The sequence below is a fragment of the Miniopterus natalensis genome, chromosome 14 (genome assembly GCF_054644295.1).
Source record: "Miniopterus natalensis isolate mMinNat1 chromosome 14, mMinNat1.hap1, whole genome shotgun sequence".
Lineage (NCBI taxonomy): Eukaryota > Metazoa > Chordata > Mammalia > Chiroptera > Miniopteridae > Miniopterus > Miniopterus natalensis.
In genome coordinates, this window is record NC_142094.1 from 26,896,287 (window position 1) to 26,916,533 (window position 20,247).

The following is a 20,247-nucleotide window of genomic DNA, read 5'->3' on the forward strand; positions in this document are numbered from 1 at the left end:
TTGGAAAACAAAATTCAGCCCAGTAAATTTGAAGATCTAACTGGCTTTATTAAGTGATTCATGAATCAGGCAGCATCACATCTAGCAAACAGAAGTGTACTCATAGGGCTGTACAAAGGGAAGGTTTTTATAAGCAGAAAGAAGGTGGGACTAAGAAATTAAGAGTGGAGCCCTGGCCAGTGTGGTCCAGTGATTAGAGCATCAACCCATGCACCGAAGGTCAAGGTTCAATTCCTGGTCAAGGGCAGGTACCTGGGTTGCAAGTTCCATCCCCAGCCCCAGTCTGGGCACATAGGGGAGGGAACCACTCTCTCTCTCTCTCTGAACCCCATTTCCTTCCACTATCTCTAAAAATCCTCAAGTGAGGATTAACAAAAAACAAAAAACAAAACAAAAAGAAGAGTGGATTATGTAAAGCAAGAACACCTTCCCTTAGCGGGAGGCAGGGGTGAAAGTGGGGTGGGGTCTTATCACACAGATTACCTTACCAGTGTGGATCTGGAAATTCCAGACTGACTGGTTTAAAATTCCAGTCCTAGGAGAGTCTGAAACTCCAATTAGATTAGGTATTAAATCTAGATTTGGTATCATGGGTTTTTTAGCACACTTGACTCCATTTTGGCCTGTGGCTTTTCTTTTTAACAGGAAAGGAACCACTAAATCCTTCCCCATTTCAATTTCATCATGAACAAAAGGGAAGACAGCCATTAACTTGAAAACTATAGTGCTAGTCGTTTGGTTTTAGGATTGCGCATGGTGTTGAACAGAGGTTAAACACCACCTTGCTCCAGGTTGATTCAAGTGTGTCTTGAAGATTTAAATTTCTCCTTTTTCTGAAACTTTTCGATCATCCTCATTTCCTAGTAGCAATGGTTCAACTTTGTAAAACACTCTGCAGGTTTCTAAGCACTTACACATACATTTGCTCATTCAATTACAACTGGCTCAAATTAGTGACTTGCCCCGTGTCATGAAATTAGTAAATAGCCAAGCTAGGTCTTGAATCTAGGTCTGTCTGGCTGTAAGCCCAGCACTCTTTCCACTACAAGCAGCTAAATATCTACTGGAGTGGCTCTAATGTTGGTAATAGCAGAAATAGACTGTCAGGGTAACCCACTGTAATTACATAGGTTATTTTGGGTTTTCCTAAGTTCATAGTCCTGAGTATCAAGAGCTTCATGCTAAAAAGGGAGTTGCTATTGTTAGCGGCTCTATTCTACTCTGGGGGATTTGCCAAGAACTATTCACAAACCAGACTGGGCAGGCATAGTGGGGCGGGGGGAGGGAGGGCAGTTTTTTGGGGGGGGGTGTTGGCGTAAGGTCATGGGCTCGAACTCCTTGGACTCTGAGCCAAGCTGTCCAGTTGCTTCAGCATGAGCCAGGATGAAGAGAGCCAAGTTAGGCAGGAGTCAGGCATTCTATTCAACAAAGCTCAACAGAGGAGAGGCCAAGGAAAGTAGAATTTCAGGACAGGTTTCTTATCCAGTAAGCTGACACCTGGGAAAACTTAGTCAAATAAAGGCAGAAAGGCAATGATTTAACCAACTTTGTATTAAGTTAGTGTTTCGCAAATGAGGGAGCAGAAGAGAGCTCTCCAGAATCCCTTATGTCCTTGAACCACATATCTGCTGGCGCACCAGGAAGGCGGCCTGTTTCCATCTATAAAAAAATCAAACAACTTACCTGTTGATCTGCCTTGGGTCAGGCGTGAGGGAGGCCCTTCTCACCTACATTTTCTTGCCAGGCCCTTCAGGACACAGACATGCCTGACTGAATCCCCTTCAGCTATCGGTCACCATCCCCAGTTACACAGAACCCCAAACTTTAAGCCCCATCTCTTGCTTTGACCCCTTGGTGCAAAATGCTAGTCCATCTAGACTTTATTTAAAACAGAGTGGTTGCCTACTGGGAAGGGATAGAGGAAGTCCTGAGATATTGGAAGATGAAAGTGTTTGATTACCCTTAAATAAACGTAGATTCTACTTAGAAACTGAATAGTAGGGAAGAAACGATTGAAGTGATGGGGCCATTCCTCCTTAAATTGCCTCCAGCCTCCTTTTGAAAAGTATTTTCCACAGTTGCCAAGGTTCTTAAGTCCATTGCTAAATCTGTTCAGTCCCTCTGTGTTCCATGCCCCCTGCCACCATTCAGCTTCCAAGGACAGGCGACCCCCGACTGCCAGTCCTGTGAGGCCCTGGGAGGGCTTCAGGAACGGGAGTGGGAAGCAGCGCAGAAAACAGGAGGAACTGACCACTGATCGGATCTCCTGCCTCTCTCTCCCTGCACTCTTTACTCCTAGGATGGTCTTTTCGCAGGCCTTGATACCTTCCCCACCTTCCAGGGAACCAAAGCCCCATGGGGTGGGCGTGGGAAGGAAGGAGGGACAGGAGGGAGGATGGAAGAAGGGAAAGAAGGGAAGAAAGAGAGAGAAAGAAAAGGAAAGACTAGGACAGACACGCCATGCTCTACCCCGACCTGCTCCTATGGCTCTCACACGCTGTTGACGCCCAGTCAAGCGGCCGTGGGAGTGATGATGCAATCGCAGCTGTTTCGGCATCGGGCCTGGGGCCAAAGGATTGTCCCAGTGGATGTGGCGGCGGGCCAGACTTCGGCCTTGGCCAGACACTTAGGTTATTCCACGCCCAGCTCTCCCTCTCCAGCTCTGCAGTCCTCGGGACGCCGATGGAGTCTTTTCCAGCTTCACTGCCCTGTTGGTCACACTCTCCTTTCCCAGCTCCGCTCTTTGGGAAGGGAGCAAAGTAACCAGGCAGGGGCCAACTGAGCAAAGATCAGTTGGATACTTTTTGGTCACAAAATTGAAATAATTCATAGAACTCTTTTTGAATTCTCCAATTATCATAGAACAAATACCCTACTTAATTAAATCATAATTAGTGGCTGCATTTTTTTAAACTTTTTTTTTATTGGCTTGAGAGAGAGAGAAAGAGGGAGAGGGAGAGAGAGACATCAATGTGAGAGTGAAACATCATCGATCGGTTGCCTCCCCCACATGCCCCAACTGGAGATGGAACCCCCAACCTAGGCATGTGCCCTGACTGGGAATTGACCCTGAAACTTTTTGGTGTACGGGATGATGCTACAACCAACTAGGTCACACCCACCAGGGCAGTGGCTGCATTTTACAGGAAATTTATTTTGTAATCGTATAAACAATTAAAGCCCTTTTTGTAAGGTGCATTTTATACCTCTGTTTATGAAAATCTTCAAATAATAGTGAAAGTATAACACTATAATGAACATCCATATATCTAAACCCTGTATTTAGTAGTTATTTACATTTTGCCATATTTTCTCCTCCTATTGGTTTGCTAAAATATTTTAAGTAAATTAGAAATATTTTACTTCCCTCTGATTACTTTAGTATTCATCTAAAAAAATTAGAATAACTTCCCCACTTTATTATACCAATTTAGTTGTACATCACAATTTTTTTTTCATGTCAGATAGGTAATATGCCGAAGTTGTAACAAGGTTTGAGGGAGGTACATCTCACACAAGAGCACGAACACCCAATCATCATGCTTATGAACTATGAAAGGATCTTTACAAAACAAAATTAATGCTAGTTCTTTAACACCAACCTACACCATAGTCAGATTTCCTCAACTGTCTCCAAATTGCCAAGATTGAAGCAAATCAAGATCTAAGCAAAGTCCACACCTTGCATGGGTTGCTACGTCTCTTAAATTCTCTTAATTTGCTTTTAGTCTAGATAAATCCTTAAATTCTCTTAATTTGCTTTTAGTCTAGATAAATCCTGACTCTTCATTTTTTCTTTCATGAAATTTACTTATGGGAGAGACTTGACCAGTTGTCCACTCTTCCACTCTATGTTTAACCACTGATTATACTGTCTTTTAAAATCATTGGATATAAAGAAAGTATTAAATTGCTTTCTTCACATACTCACTTTCAATAAGCCTTAAAGTAAAATACAGAATAGCAAATTTTGATTTTGTAACTACAAATTCTATGCCATATATTTTAGTTGGTACTTTTTCTTGCAAATTGCAGAAACTAATCTTGACTAGATTAAATCACATGGGGAATTTAATAGAAATCTATTAGTCATAAGTTGCATTTTCTTACATATAATAGAAAATACAAAATAAAAATGGCTTAAGCAAGATAGAAGTCTGTAAAAGAAATATAGAGGAGAGCAGTCCAGGCTTGGCATGGCATATTTTTTTCAGTTTATTTTACTTACTAATTTTAGAGAAAGAGAGAGAGAAACATCCATTTGTTGTTCCACTTATTTATGCATTCATTGGTTGTTTCTTATTTGTGCCTTTACCTGGGATTGAGCCTGCAACCTCAGTATATGGGGACAATGCTCTAACCAACTGAGGTACCCAGCCAGGGCTCTGGCATGGCAGACTCTTAGCGGTAGCCAAGCTCTCTCTCCACTGCAGATGCAATTGCATAGTTTCCATCTCTAGGTCACCCCTCTAATTACCCCTCTATTGCTTCTATCATCAGTATGCTTGAGAGGAGATTTGTATTCTTTGCTTTTATCATCAGTCTGCTTGGAAGGAGGTATGTATACTTAGTCACCATTCTCATTAACAACTTATATCTCTTCCCTTTTCTTAAGGACCTCAGTGCACAGATTTGAATTAATTTTAATTCTTGGCTCATGATCAACTGTCCTCAGTGATCCATGCATTACATTTTTTTTTTATGTGTAACTAATTTACTTACAACATAATGAACACCCATGAACCCACAACTACTCCAAAACGAAGCTAATATGAATGTTCTTGTATATGTTTTTTGCAGCACATATGCATGTATTTCTGCTGAATATATATCTAGAACTAAAACTACTGGGTCATGTGTTATGCATATGTTCAACTTTAGTGGCTACTACCAGTTTTCCAAATTGCTTATGCCAATTTACGCTACCACTGGCAGTGAATGAAAATTCCACTTGCTTTGAATTGTTGATGATAATTTATATTTTTTATCTTTTCATTTTAACCGTTACATACTTTGTCTTACTCATTAACTCCTTTAATATTGACTTGTGCTCCCATTACTGTATACTAGTAATGGATATGCTCCTGAAGATATCATTATGAACTTCTTGACCTTCAAGTCTAATAACTTTCTTCATCTTGCCTTTCATTTCACAGTAACATTTTATACCACTGACCACCATTTTCTTCATGAAACTCTGCTCCTCTGACTTCCATGACATTACATTATTCTAGAAGGTACACCTTTATTCACAGTTCCAAAATCCAGTATATCCCTTAAACTGAGTTTTTATATTACTCATTTGGTGGCAAAACCTATCCTAACGGTCACAAGACTATTCATTATGCCACTTAGTGTTATATTCACATGGGTCACTGAAGATTTATTAATGTGTATATTTATTATGAGACACTGCCTAGCCTCTGTTCTATAATATAGAGAATAGGCACCATATTAACTTTCTAAAATCCAGAAAATTCTGAATTTGAACTACATCTGACTCAGAGTTTGGGGTAAAATTCTGTGGACTATAGTAGAAAAATCCTAGCTCTTAGAATCAGATAAACCTGGGTGTGCCCCCCAGTTCAAACAACCTCTCAAAACTTTAGCTTTTTTCTTTCTCCCTCCCTCCCTCCCTCCCTCCCTCCCTCCCTCCCTCCCTCCCTCCCTCCCTCCCTCCCTCTCTCTCTCTCTCTCTCTCTCTCTCTCTCTCTCTCTCTTCTTTCTTTCTTTCTTTCTTTCTTTCTTTCTTTCTTTCTTTCTTTCTTTCTTTCTTTCTTTCTTTCTTTCTTTGTTAATGGCTCACCTGAGGATAGTTTTTCCGTTGCTTTTCACAGAGAGTGGAAGGCAAGGAGGGAGGGAGAGAGGGAGGGAGAGAGAAATGTCGATGTGAGTGAGACACATCGACTGGTTGCCTCCCGCACCCAGGTATGTGCCCTTTTTTTAAATGTCTCATTGTTTATAAGAAACTGGAGACAATCTAATAGTTTAGGTACATGCCCTTGCCTGGGAATAGAACCTGAGACCCTTCAGTGTGCAGTCCGATGCTCTAACCACTGTGATACTGGCCAGGACCAGCTTTTTTTTTTTTTTTTTTAATCTCAATTTTAAAGCAGGGATTGAAATAGCCAGTTATTTATATGATTCCCAAATCTAAAACTCAACATATTGAAAACTGAGCTCGTCATCCTCGCCTTCCCCTGACCATCTGCTTCTTGGTTCCCTGTCTCAGGGCATGGCACCATCTTCCCACCTATTTGCTCAACTCAGGACCCTAAGCTGCAGTCTCAGTTTATTCCTCATTTCCCAGTTCATTAGCAAGTCCTGCTAATTCTGCGTCTCAATTCTGTATACTTCCCTCCATGCTCACTGCCGTCTTGCCTATTTTATTATAACAGCCTCCTAACTTGTCTTTGCATCTCCAGTGTTACCATTTTTCAGTTCACTCTCCACACTACAGCCCAAGTGTCAGTGCAAATTTGGCGATGCCATTCTCCCGCTCATAGCATCCCACTGGCTTCCTATTGCCTCAGATTGTTCCGCTTCTGCCATGACCTCCGAGGCCTCCCAAGGTAGTCCACTTACCTCTGTAGACTCATCTGGAAAGGATCTTTACTTTCCTAATGTGCCGTATTCTCTCTTGTCCCCTGGCCTTTGTTCATCCTTAGGCTGCAGCCTGAAGCACACGTCTCCTCATTCTCTACCTGGCTAATTCCATGCAAACTTCACATCTTACTTTGAGTGGGACTTCTTTCTGAAAAGGTAAGCTGTTTTGGACTGGATTGGGTCTTCCAAAGTGTGTATGTTGGAGCCCTAATCCTCAATGTGACTGTATTTGGAGATAGGGCCTTTCAGGAGGTACTTACGGCTAAATGAGGACATAAGGGCCGGACCCTAATCCAACAGGACTAATGTCCTTATAGGAAGAGGAGGAGCTATCAGGGTGCATATTCAGAGACAAGGCTGTGTGAGGACCTAGCAAGAAGACAAGGTGGCCATCTGCAGGCCAAGGGGAGAGGTCTCAGGAGAAACCAACCCTGCTGACACCTTGATCTTGGGCTTCCAGCCTCCAGACAGTGACAAAATAAATTTCTGTTGTTTAAGCCACCCAGTCGTGGTATTCTGTTATGGCAGCCCTAGTGGATTAATGCATAATCTTCCCTCTGTTTTCTCACAGTGTGCAACAGCCCTTTCATTAGAGTCTTGTTAAGAGAAAACCACAGGCCCAAAATGGTGTCACTCATGCTTTTAGTCCTTGACACTAAACCTAGATTTAATACCTAATCTAATAATTGCAATTTCAACCTTTCTCATATATAATCTTTATCAACCAGTCTGGAATTTTCTGGCCAAATACCTTTAAGGTAATCTGTCACATGAGCCCTCTTCATCCTGCTCCCCATAGAAAGAAAAGGCAATTTGCATGATAAAAACACTTCCTTTCTCTTCAAAGAAAAAGATATCCAGGACCCAAAATAATTCTTTCTTTTCATTTTTAAATTTAATTTAATCTTAATTTTTATTTACTGATTTGAGAGAGAGAGAAAAGGAGAGAGAGAAACATGGATTTGTTGTTCCACGCATTTGTGCATTCACTTGCTGATTCTTGTATTGCCCTGACTGGGGGTCAAACTGCAACCTTGGCATATGGGGATGATGCTCTAAGCAACAGAGCAACCCCACTAAGCTTCTTTTCATTTTTTTAATAGCTCCCTTGTCCCACCCTTCTTTCTAGAAAAACTTTTTTTTTTTGTACAACCTCTGGGAGCTCCCTTTTAGTTACTAGATGGGCTGCTGCCTGATTAATGAATCCATTTATAAGGCCAATTAGATCTTAAAATTGACTCTGTTGAATTTTGTTTTTTTAGTAGTCTTCATCACATGATATTGGAATTATCTGTTTTGTTCTCTGCCTCCTTTTTTGACTGGAAACTGTTCAAGAGCAAAGATTTGTCTGTCTTGTTCCTCACTTTAGCACCAGCTCCTCACACAGTAGCTAGCACATTGTAGGCACTCAAGAAATATTTTTGAATGAATAGTAAATTACTAAAATAACATGGGAGTCCTTGCATGGTTCTCAAGATACTTACACTAATAATTATAAGTTACATTTTTTCCCCTTAATTCCTTCTTCCTATCATGTTTCTTTTCCTGTCCAGTAAATGTAATTCCAGCTTGAGACTAATATTTAAATTTACACATGCCTAAGTATGTCTGAAGATCTTGTAGGATGGACCTATCTGCCATCTCTGTGTATGAGGGGCTGTGTAGTCTCCTGAGAACACAGACATAACACATTTGGCTTTGGAGTCACAAGCCTTGGTAGTCCATGGGGAGAAGTGGCCCAAAGTGTGGTGTGGCATCTGCTACTAGGATAGCCTATTGACCTGGTTCCGTTCTAATTCAGGGCAATGCCAGAAGGGAGCGTATTAGTTTTCTAGGGCTGCCATAATAAAGAACCACAGACTGGGTGACTTTAACAGTTGAAATTTATTTTCTCTGAATTCTAGAGGCTAAAAAGTCCAAGATCAAGGTGTTGGCAGGATTGATTTTTCCTGAGATCTGTCTCCTTGAATTGTAGATGGCCGACTTCTCCCTGAGTCTTCACATGATCTCTCTGTATATATCTGGATCCAACTTTTCGCTTCTTATAAGGACATCAGTCACTTTGGAAGGGGGCTCACCCATATGATTCATTTCACCTTAATTACCTCTTTAAAGGCCCTATTTTCAAATACAGTTACATTCGGAAGTACTGGAGGTTAGGACTTCAATGCCTGAGTTTTAGAGGGACACAATTTAGCCCATAACAGGGAGCTAGGCATTTGCTCTCAGATCCTCATCAAATGTTGCAGGTTTTGGCACCATACCAGGGATGGGACCTAGATGAAGAACATACATTGCCCAGCAGAGGTGGCAAGACCACCTGAGCGAGATGGAAGTGTTAATGGTGCTCAGCAAAGAGGTACTACACAGAGGGGGAATGTGGGAGTTCTCAAGATTCCCCAAAAGCACCTCAGGGGAACTTTGAAGGGACACTTGGGTCCTATTTTGCTGGGAAAGAGCTGCTGTGATGTGCGTTTCCCCAGACTGTGTTCTGAGCCTTCTGCTTCCAACTCCCTTTAGTCAACGCACAGTTTCAAACTTTGAAGATCACCTTTTCAAAGGTTCTACCTAAAATTACTCCTTTCTCCTCAATCTCTGTCCTGGCCTAATTCCCCCTGGATATCCCACCTGCACTGCAGATACGGCACGGTCGATCAGTTCTAGCTCCTGGTTTCCTATTTCTGTTCACAACTCCACCAGTCTTTCATCTTGGAACCAACATTTTCCTCACTTCCAAAATCCAAGAAATTACCAATGGCATATATTCTACCTATATAATTTTTCTCAAGAGTGCTTTGTTTTATTCATGATTCCTCACTGGTCCTTTTAAATAGCATCCAAACTTTTCTTGACATTCTAATTTATTCCTCATTTGTTTGTTTGTTAATTCACAATAATTATGATATAGATGGTAATGATGATTTTGCTTTGGCTACAATTAGCACCACCCATTTCAGCTTCAGTCATGGCTGGATTCACATCAGGACCTAAGAAAAATGGATAAATATTAGAATAGACATGCAGTAGGACATTATCTAGTACAGAAACAAAAATAAATAGCAGCCATATACATTATCATGGGTGAATTTCACCTAAGGCTGAGTAAAAAAATCAAGACACAAAAGACTATGTGTGATATAGTTCCACTTATCAACCAAGTCACAGACAAGAACAAACAAATTGTTGTTTAGGGTACATCTTTGGTAAAACTGGAGAAAAGGCAAGGAATGATAAACTCAAAGTTTAGGACAAGGCCTGTCTCTAGGGTGGGAAGGAGGGAGATGTGATAGGTATGTATAAGAGGTCCCAACAGTGTAGGGAATTATTCTGTACCTAAGCAGGGTGATGCCTACTGTTATAATTTTCCCACTTACTATCTCTTAACTCAAGTGGTCTTACCATTGCTGTCAGTCTGGCAGCAGTTGTGATAAAGTTGTTTTGCTTTAGAAATACTTTAATGGGTATGAGGACTCAGTCCTCCTGGGTCATTTCTTGTCCTGAAGGGGGGTGCAACTCCTTTGCCATTTTCAGCTTTATAATGAATGAAGGACTGTCTTTAACCTTAGACAGATACTAACTATAGGTTTAGTTGTATGTTTTAAGACTGAGAGTGGTGTTGAATGGATGACAAGCGTCATCTTGATTCTAGTGCAAAATCTTTGACCCTTGATACAGTCTTAATTACCTCTATTATCCCATTGCAGCTTACCTAAGATGTGTATTTAACAACTTACACCTGGTAAGACATTTCAAACCAGAATGCCTCGACTCTCAGAGGTGCCTGTGGTGTGCCAGAGGGTCCCCAAACAGGGAATACTGCCTCATTCATAGTCCTGCAATGTCAGTATTACTTATGAATAAGTAATTGAAAATGGTACTTTATTTGAACCTCAGACTTTTAAAAAACTATTTATTTCCTCCACCCTGTTGCACACAAACTATGATAAAATTAATATCCAATATCAAACTCAAAAATGTTCTTACACCCCCAGAGATACAGACGCGACTGAGACTAGAAGGCGTTTATCACACAACTTGAAATGCATACGCCCTTCCTGGATGCCATGCGTGTAGTGCACCACGAATTAATTTTGTTTTGTAAATCTTCCGATTATCTTTTGAATGTCATGATCCAGTTTGTTACATGTGCATATTTAAACTATGCCCCGATTTTAGGCCAGTTTTTAGCATGTCTTCATCATTTCTTTCGAAGAGGCTTGGACCTGTCTGTCATCCCTATGAAGCCCTTTAGAACTCCTGATTGCCTCATTTTGTGCCATATTGAATGAACATGACATACTAAGTACTTTGTAAAACTTACCTGGGATCTCTGTTCCCTATTCCTTACCAGCTTCACTTTGGCCAAAAACTAGTATCAAAATATTTCCAAAGCAGAATTTCTCTAAATTCCCATCGCTGAGGGAACTCAAGTTCTTTCCAAATAGCTCGAAGAGTCCCCAGTGTCTCAAGAGTGTCTCATGTACTGAGTCCTTTTGTTTTCTTTTGTGCTAAAATACTGGAAAGTGAAGAAGGCATTAGATGGATGTGGACACAAAATGGAGTTTTCTGTAAAGTCCCAGGGTGATCTGATCATAAACTCCAAACAGGGCAGGTCCTGGCGGATAGTCACGCCCCAGGCATACAACTTCTTTAGCAGAGGGCTTATCTTGGCTTTAAGCAAGTCCTGCCCATTGTCTTTCTGCACCTACGATAACAGACCTTTGAAATGCCTCTTTTCAGACCCTTCCTTGTAATGCTTGACCACCCTTGCAGATGACTCCTTCTAAATTAGTGTGACCACTCTCAAGAGAGCACATAAACTTAACTATCCCGTAATCCCATCCCTGCTTGCTTTTCCCCTCCTCTGAAATCTTCCCTATGTTCCCTCCTTAATCTCAAATGCATAGAAGAAACTGCAACTGTTATTCTCAAAAACATTTTTTTTTCTTCTGTTGAGGTCTTGCTTCCAGGTGTATCCTCTGACTTAAATTTTTATAAAAATTCTCTACACTTTTGGATGTTCTTACATTCATATAGATTATATGGCAGCTATTATACGGTGTGTCCCCCTGAAATATATACACACTTTAACAGCTAGTAGCTCAATTTTGAAAATGAAATGTATTTTAATAAACACTTTAAAAAAAAAAAAAATGTCTTGATTGATTTCAGAGAGAGGAAGGGAGGAGAGTTGAAACACCAGTGATGAGAGAGTCATTGATTGGCCGCCTCCTGCACACCCTCTACTGGGGATGGAGCCCGCAACCCGGGCATGTGCCCCGACCGGAATTGAACCGCCATCTCCTGGATCCTAGGTGGATGCTGAATAGCTGAGCCACGCCCAGCTGGGCCAACACTTTCTTTATAAGTATTCAAAGTATGTATATACATTTTTGGGGGACACCATATATATGTTGAGTGCTTGCCATGTGTCAGGGCTACTCAAGTCACAAGATAAAGGGTAACCTGGATGATGGCAGTAGGCGTTCCCCTGTCCTTATTGACCCTGTGGGAGGAAAAAAAATCTTATCACACATTGACCGCCGATTAAAACTTGACCTTAAAATCTTCAAAAACTTGAGAAGACCAGCAGCCAAAAAACACTTTAATTTCAAAATTGTGAGTGATTCTCCATGTTGGAAATTTAGAAACCTAAATTAACTTGTGTGGCCAGCTACTTCCTGATCTGGAACAACCCTTCCAAGGGCTTGTTAATCCTAAAATGGGAAGTAAAGAATCTTTGGTGACATTGAGGCATTTTGTAGGCTGCAAAATTGCTTTGGGAGTGAGAATGTGCTACTGGAGAGATGACCATGAGACCTCAGTTCTTGTTTTCTTGAAGGAAATTTTTCAATCAAGAAACAAAGTGTAGCCCGGCCGGGCGTGGCTCAGCGGTTGAGCGTTGACCTGGGATCCAGGCGATCGGGGTTCGATTCCTGGTCAGGGCACATGCCCGGGTTGCGGGCTCGATCAATGACTCTCTCATCATTGATGTTTCTGTCTCTCTCTCCCTCTCCTTTCCTCTCTCTGAAACCAATAAAGATATATTTGAAAAAAGAAAAAGAAAAAGAAAAGAAAAGAAACAAAGTGTAGAAAAGAAAGCAAGAATTTATTGGCAGCAGCAAAAACACACTTAAGACAGAGAAAGAAGGAGGGGCATAGAAGAAGCAACAGAAGAGCCTAGGCTGGGCTGCTTAGTTGCCACTGCCATTGCTCCCCTGGTTGCAAGTGTCGTGGGGTCCCTTGGGGTTTAGGAGATAGGTGCCTGTGGGAGAAGAGGAGGGAAAAGGAATAGCTCAGGCATGCTCCCAGGAGGGAGAGTGGCTGGGATCTCCATTTTCAAGGTTTTTAAAGGCTGGGAGTGTAGGGGAGGTCTTCGGGGCAGATCAATAGAATATTCATCAGCTTTATGCTGATGTACCAAAATGAGATTCCTTCTCTTAATTTTTCTGCCTTTGAGTGTGGTTGGCAAATGGCACTAATTGGATTTCTGTTATCTGTCTCCCTGAGCAGGGTGATTTAAGCTATTTACCCTCTGGCTGGGGAGGAGAAGTGCAAACCATTTACTCTTAAGTGTCCTTGGCTGGGGAAGATAGGATTTACTGCATGACTACAAACTGCTGTTTAACTGTCTCAGTTTCTCTATTCTGCTTGTCCTGGAATTTTCCTAACTTTTTACTATACTGAACTAATGGTTTTAAAATCTTTTCTGAGTTAAAGGGCAAGTCGCACCTGGGAGACCACCTTTTAGCTAAGAGACTGGGAGGACACCAGCCAGCCACCGGTATTCCTACTATCTTTCCTTAGTACCTTCTCTTGTTCACACTCCAAAGTGATAGTTTTTTCCCCTTTCTCTCCTCTTCAGACCTCCTCGTACATCATACCAGCCCCTCACTCTTAATTGATGACCTTGCTTCAATCTTTAGCAGGAAAACAAGAAAATAAGGGTTAATCACTTGGGAATTACTCTTTAAGTCTCTTCATTTATTAATTAAATCTGCCAACAGGCTTGCAGCTGAACCTTCTCCACCTTCCTTCTCTTTGTCCACAGATCCTAAACCCTCATATCACGATCCTTATCTAATCCTAATCAAATCCCTACCCCACCCAATATCGAAAGACCTTCCCTTGGCTTAACAACACTAATAATAAAGCCTAAGTAAGGCTTTGGTCTTACTTTGGCCTGTAAGGCCCTATGTGGTTGGACCTTTGTCCACCTTCCAAAGCCGTCATTCACTACACTCCTTGCTCAATACATTCTAGTCCCATCAGCCTTTCTGCTCCTTGAATCCTCCATGCTTGTAATATCACTGTAGCAAAAGTAGACCAGGCCTTGCCTGGCCGGCGTGGCTCAGTGATTAAGCTTCGACCTAAGAACTAGGAGGTCACTGGTTGACTTCTGGTCTGGGCTCCTGATTGGGTTTCTGGCTTGATCCCCGGTGGGGGGCATGCAGGAGGCAGCCAATCAATGAGTCTCTTTCATTATTGATGTTTTTCTATCTCTCCCTCTCCCTTCCTCTCTCTGAAATCAATAAAAACATACTTTAAAAAAAAGAAAGTAGACCAGGTCTTCCTCCTGCCTGGGATGCGTGTCATGCCCCCCCCCCCCCCCCCCCCCCCCCCCCCCCCGCTGTGGTGGCTCCATTCTTTTTGTTATTCTGTTCTTATCTTAAAGAGTAGCTCCTTAGGAAGCCCTCCTTAATCAGTTATTCTAGTAGTTCTACATGGGGGTGGCACCAATCCCTAGGAGGTGTTTAGGAAATGTATGGGGACTTCTTTGTCACAGTGATTGAGGCTATTATTGTCAAGTAGTGATGGGGTGGGAGGGGTGCCAGAGATGCCAGATGTCTGGCAATATACAGTAGAGTTTTCCCAATGAAGAACTGGCCTACATGCTGTATAATTTTGAGCATGACTGGAGAGCCCTATTGGGAAAAAATCTGTTTATATGTCTATACCAAGAACCCTCTCCATAGTCCCATAGACATCTACTGGCTAAGTATTATTTTTACTTAGTTTTAACATCCATTGGCATTTCTGGGGATGCCATTACAACGTAAATTGATGAAAGATGATCCTTTGTTTTGTTTAAAGCATCACCCAGAGTTGTTCCCTATTTAGATAAATTACGTCACCAAAGACAACACCCCTGGTGGAATCTGAGTCACTTGTAACACTCCTGTAATCAGTGGACACTGTGGCTATTGCGTTCATGATGACTCACTGTGTAGAAGCAAACATCTGAGGGCTTCATTATTTTTTCAAGTGTAGTCATGCTCAATCATTTACATATTGAAATGTATATTTTATTATAAGTTACATCCTTTTGTTTTTCCTCTTTATTACAGTTAGGAATATATATAATGTGTAAGGTAGACTGTGCCATCTATGAATTTTATTTGAAAACCATAAATGCTGTTACATTAGTTATGAATACAGGTTGTTTGATAGGATTGAAAAATATTGAGTTAATTCAAAATAGCTCTGAAAGACAAATGCCATATGATTTTACTTATATTTGATATTTAAAGCACAATATAAATGAATAAATAAAACATAAAACAGACTCATAGGCACAGAGAACAGACTGATGGTTGACAGGTAAGAGAGGGGCTGGGTGGCTATGTGATAAAGGTGAAGGGTGTAAGAAGTACAATTGGTAGTTACAAAACAGTCATGGGGGTGTAAAGCACAGCATAGGGAATATAGTCAAAAATGCTGTAATAAGTACATATGGTACCAGGTGAGTACTAGACTGATGGGGGGAGGGGGAAACCACTTCTTAAATTATGTACATGTCTAACTACTATGCTGTACACCTGAAACTAATATAAAATAATACTGAATGTCAACTGTAATTGAAAAATGAAAACTAAAATTAATTAATCAATTAATTAAATAAAAGCAAAGTAGCTCCCCAGTTTCTCCCTATCGTATCACCTTGTTTTATTTTCATCATGGCAGCACTAGCTAATAATTAATCAATCAATCGATTGATTTTATTGTTCTCTGCTTACCCACTCAAGAACGCAAGCTCTGTGAGAGTAGTGACCTTATCTTATTTAATGTTTTATCCTCAGTGCCTAGAACAGTGCCAGGCACCAAGTTGGACTTAATCGATGTTAATCAAATGGATGGATGGATGGTGGAGAGGATGGTGATAGAGCCTGTTTTCTGTTCAACCCTTCAGATTGGATTTAAATCCCTTTAGCTTAAGAAGTAAAGACCAGAAACTGACAGAAAGGCTTAATGGAATTTGAGCATGGGGTAAGGACTTTTTGGGGGCAGATTCTGGTTGCAGACAGAGCTGTTTGGGGCTCAGGTGAGAAGATGTGGCACAGAATTGGAGAGACCATTCTCTTACCCTCTGCATGGCTCCCATGGTTCCTCTGGCATTCTGAGGACTGGTATCTTTGGCGGCTTCCAAAAAATTTTGGCAAGGCTTCTTCTGTAGTTTAGGAGAAGCCAACAATGTTGGCAAGTGGGAGCTGGAGCAGGAGGTAATGGAACACCATGTGGTGCCTAGAACTACCATCTGGGTTGTAGGCACATGTGAAGCTTCCCTTTGGGGCCTTCCAGAAATTACTTGTGTTGGGGGTAGATAAATTCTGCTTGAGCAGGGTGTATTTATTTATTTATTTAGAGTTATGGCCATTTGAGCATCAAAATTAATTTTGACCTCTTCTTGAATTTGTAGGCTGATGGGGCAAAGTACATATTGAAGACACATGACCTCATTTTAATTCACCTAGATCTTTCAGATAATCTGTAAGTATAGTTACGTAAGAGGCAGTATTGAGCTACATGATAGTTGTGCTGTCTCTTTCTCTTGTCCTTAGTTTGGAACCGCTACATGTAGTTGTGAATGTCAAGGGCCCCCAGCTGAGGGATCCGGTGGAAGTTGAAATCCAGCCCTTGCTTCATTTGCCAAACGTTATGCTCTAGCATGGGCATCTTCTGCCTGGAGAAGTACTTTTTCTTTTATTTTCCAATTTTTCAATTACAGTTTACTTTTACTATTATTTTGTATTGGTTTCAGGTGTATAGCACAGTGGTTAAACAATCATATACTTTACAAAGTCTTCCTCCTGATATTTCCAGTACCCACTTAGCACCCTGCATAATTATTGCAATATTATTATTCCCTATGCTGTACTTTACATCCCAATGACTATTTTGTAATTGTCAATTTGTACTTCTTAATCCCTTCACCTCTTTCACCCAGCCCCCAGCCCTCCTCCCCTCTGGCAACCACCAGTCTGCTCTCTGTGTCTATGAGTCTGTTTCAATTTTATTTGTTTATTTTGATTCCACATATAAGTGAAATCATCTGGCACTTGTCTTTCTTTGTCTGACTTATTTCATTGAGCATAATATCCTGTAGGTCCATCCATGCTGTCGCAAATGGGAATATTTCATTCTTTTTTATCGCTAAGTAATATTCCATTGTGTATACGGACCACATCTTTATTCACTGGTCTGTTGGTGGGCACTTGTAAATAACTGCAATGAACACAGGAGTGCATATATTCTTTTGAATTAGTGTTTTGGGTTTCTTTGGATATATACCTTGAAGTGGAATTGCTGGGTCATAAGGCAATTTATTTTTAATTTTTTGAGGAAACTCCATGTTGTTTTCCATAGTGGCTGCACCAATCTACATTCCCACCAACAGTGCATGAGGGTTCCCTTGAGAGGTACTTTTTCATAATTGACACTCAAATACTGTCTGATCACCAAGTCTTTGGCTTATGGTCCACCTGGAGGGGACATTTTTTATTTGCACAAAATGATTGTATGAACTAATGGAGTCCCTGCCATGATTTTTCTGTCAGTTTTCATCTTAAGGTCTCTGTGATGACGTCTTTTAGCTAAGGCCAAAAGAGAGCTGTAACGCTTTCTAAATGGACTTCAGACCACCGAGGTCCAAATTCCAGCTCTGCTATTTAGCTGTGTGACCTCTGGCAAGTAATTTAGTCTTTCTGTGTTTCAATTTCCCCAATTAAAAATAAGGATGATAATAATAACATTTCCCTATTAGAGTTGGGAGACTTAAAATGAATTATATGTGTCATGTGTGACATAAAGTAAGCCCTATAGAAAGATGAATCACTAAGGTCTTCCCTTTTCTCACACTGCTTCCCTTTTGAGATATTTACAAAAAGTGGTGCTGACCAGTAAGATTTCTATCCCAACAGCTGACCCTAAATATCAAGGCTCTGGTGCGTGGTGTCCGAGCCTACCAAGGCTCAACTGCCAAGGCAGGGGACACCAGCCCAGCCAGGGTTCATCCACAGCTGAAGCCTCTGAGGCCTGTGACAAGGGTGCCATCTCTGGTGGGGTTTTCCATTTCTGTCTCCGCAGTGTGTGCAAAGCTGTTAGAGCTTAGACCATTTCCCTCCTGCTCCATGGAGGGTTTGGAGAGTCTTCCTGATTACGCAAGAGGGTGCCTGAGGTGGAGGTGGTGGTTACAAAGCCTCAGGAATGTTCAGGAAGTAGAAAATGACCCAGATGGAGTGTAGGTTTTATTTGTGGCAATAGTGGAAGGGGAAAAACACACACACCAATGATAGTGTTTACTAATGGCCAAGCATGGCTAAAAACAGAAAACAAGGAACCTAAAACAAATCAGGTCGACCAAACAGTGTTGATGGAGTATCGGCTATGTGCTCACACGGTGCTCCAGGTAGGGTTTTTTTCTCTTTTGATGGGTACATATGTATTTATTTTTATTCATTCAAACTGAACAAATATGCATAGTCAAAAAGTTGTAATGTATATCATGAAAAATAAAGTTAATTCATTAAAAAACCAGGAATAATTGGAGAGAGTGGAGTGGAGATTTTTGCAGTGCCCTCACTGAGGTCAGAGGGCACAGAATAGCTTCCCCCACCCATGGAAGTGGAGCTGGGTGTGGAGACCACTCCTTTGAGACACTTGGCTGTTAGGGGAACAGAACCCAGAGAGGTAGGAGATGGGAGGAGGGAGTGGGTCAAAGAATAATTTTTTTAAAGATGTGAAATACTGGATTATGTTTGCTGTGAGGGAAAGGACAAAGACACAGAAGAGAAAGGGAATCATGCCTGGAAAAGGAGAGTTTGGGACCTGGGCATTTGGCTTCAGAGAGGAGATGCCCCAGCCCCCTTACTGCAGCAGGAAGGAGTGAGACAAGAATGAATGAAGATACTGAAGGTTTAGAGATTCAGATAAGGGCCCTGTGACAATGTCTGATGTCCCATGGCATCTATTTTGTCACTGAAGCATGAGTTAAGGTGATTTTCTTGGCTCAGCAGCCCCCGATCAGTGTGTCCTTCACTGGAACCGTGTGGTACAGTGGTCAGACACAGAGGCCTTAGAGTCAGGCAGACTGGGATTTGGTGTTTTGCACCTCAGTGCACAGGGTGGAATTCATCCTAATCCTTGGTTTGTGATCTACTCTCACCTTTGGTCCAGGCTGGAGCTTTACTCGTAGCTCCTCTGTGTGACCTTGGGTAAATTACTCACCACTCTGGGTCTCAGTTTCCTTATCTGTAAACCTCACCAACTACTATTTAACATAGAATTGGAAGTCTTGGTCAATACTATTTAAAGAAAGCTATTTTCCCATTAGATCATTGAGCAAAACCCAAATGCTGTATTCGGGTCAACTTTCTCATTGCAGTACAGAACAAATGAAGAAGAAAAACAGAGTTTTGAAAACCTAGTAACTGTCCCTTCATTTTTCATGTCATGGTATGCATAAAAAAACACAATTTTGTATAAACTCTATGGTAAACTGACAACACAGACCTGGCCAGGAAGACCAATCCAGAGGCTCTCACCCCAGACCCTGCCTGTCCTGAGAGCTGAGGGAGGTCTATTGCTCCATTGGCCTGTAATTCTTTTGTGGCACACCTGTTGGGAAGCTCTTAGAAGAGCTCAGTAAGGGCCAGGGTTTCATGGAGGCAGTGAAGGTGGGATTTGGAGGGATGGTATTGATGGGAAAAGACATTCCAGCAGAGAAAATGACATGAACCCAGGCAAAGAGGTGGGGTTGAATGCAAGGTCTGAAGATTCAGGGAGGGGTGGAGAAACTGACAGATGGCAGCAGAGGGTCGATGTTGAAATGCAGTGGGAATTTTGCAGACTAGACCAAGAATAGGGAAAGCCTAGAAAACTATCACATTCAGGCTCAGAGAAGAAGGTGGTATTTTTTTAAAAGTCTGTATGTTGGGGAAAGTCAGGAAAACTTCTGTACAATGCTGGTATAATACAAATGGAATAACCTCTTTGGGAGAACTTTGGCAATATCTTCCAAAATTACAAATGCACATGTCATTTGACCCAGAATTTCACTCCAAGGCTCATTAAATAAATTGTGGTATGTCCATACAAAGGAATACTATGCAGCTGTAAACAAGAATGAGAGCTCTATGCACTACTATGTTTTCAAAGATATATTAAGTGGAAAAAACAAGGTACAGAATATGATGCTTACAATGTCATGCAGGTGCAAAAGGCAAGGGAAAGGTGTGGGTAAAAGTATGTGTGTGTGTGTATAAAATAAATACATTAAAAAATGGTAGCATTGGTTGCTTCTGAGTCAGGACACTGGCTGTTAAGGGACAGGAGTGGGAGGAAAACTTTTTATAGCATATCTTA

The 20,247-nt window shown here is 41.4% G+C and overlaps 1 non-coding gene across 1 annotated transcript; it reads right to left on the reverse strand.

Moving 5' to 3' along the window:
• Positions 1 to 3,458: 3,458 nt before the first annotated feature.
• On the reverse strand, positions 3,459 to 3,562 carry LOC148091532 (small nucleolar RNA U13). Its single transcript, XR_015715675.1, has one exon. It is a non-coding gene; the product is annotated as a small nucleolar RNA U13 (small nucleolar RNA).
• Between the last annotated feature and the right edge of the window lie 16,685 nt (positions 3,563 to 20,247).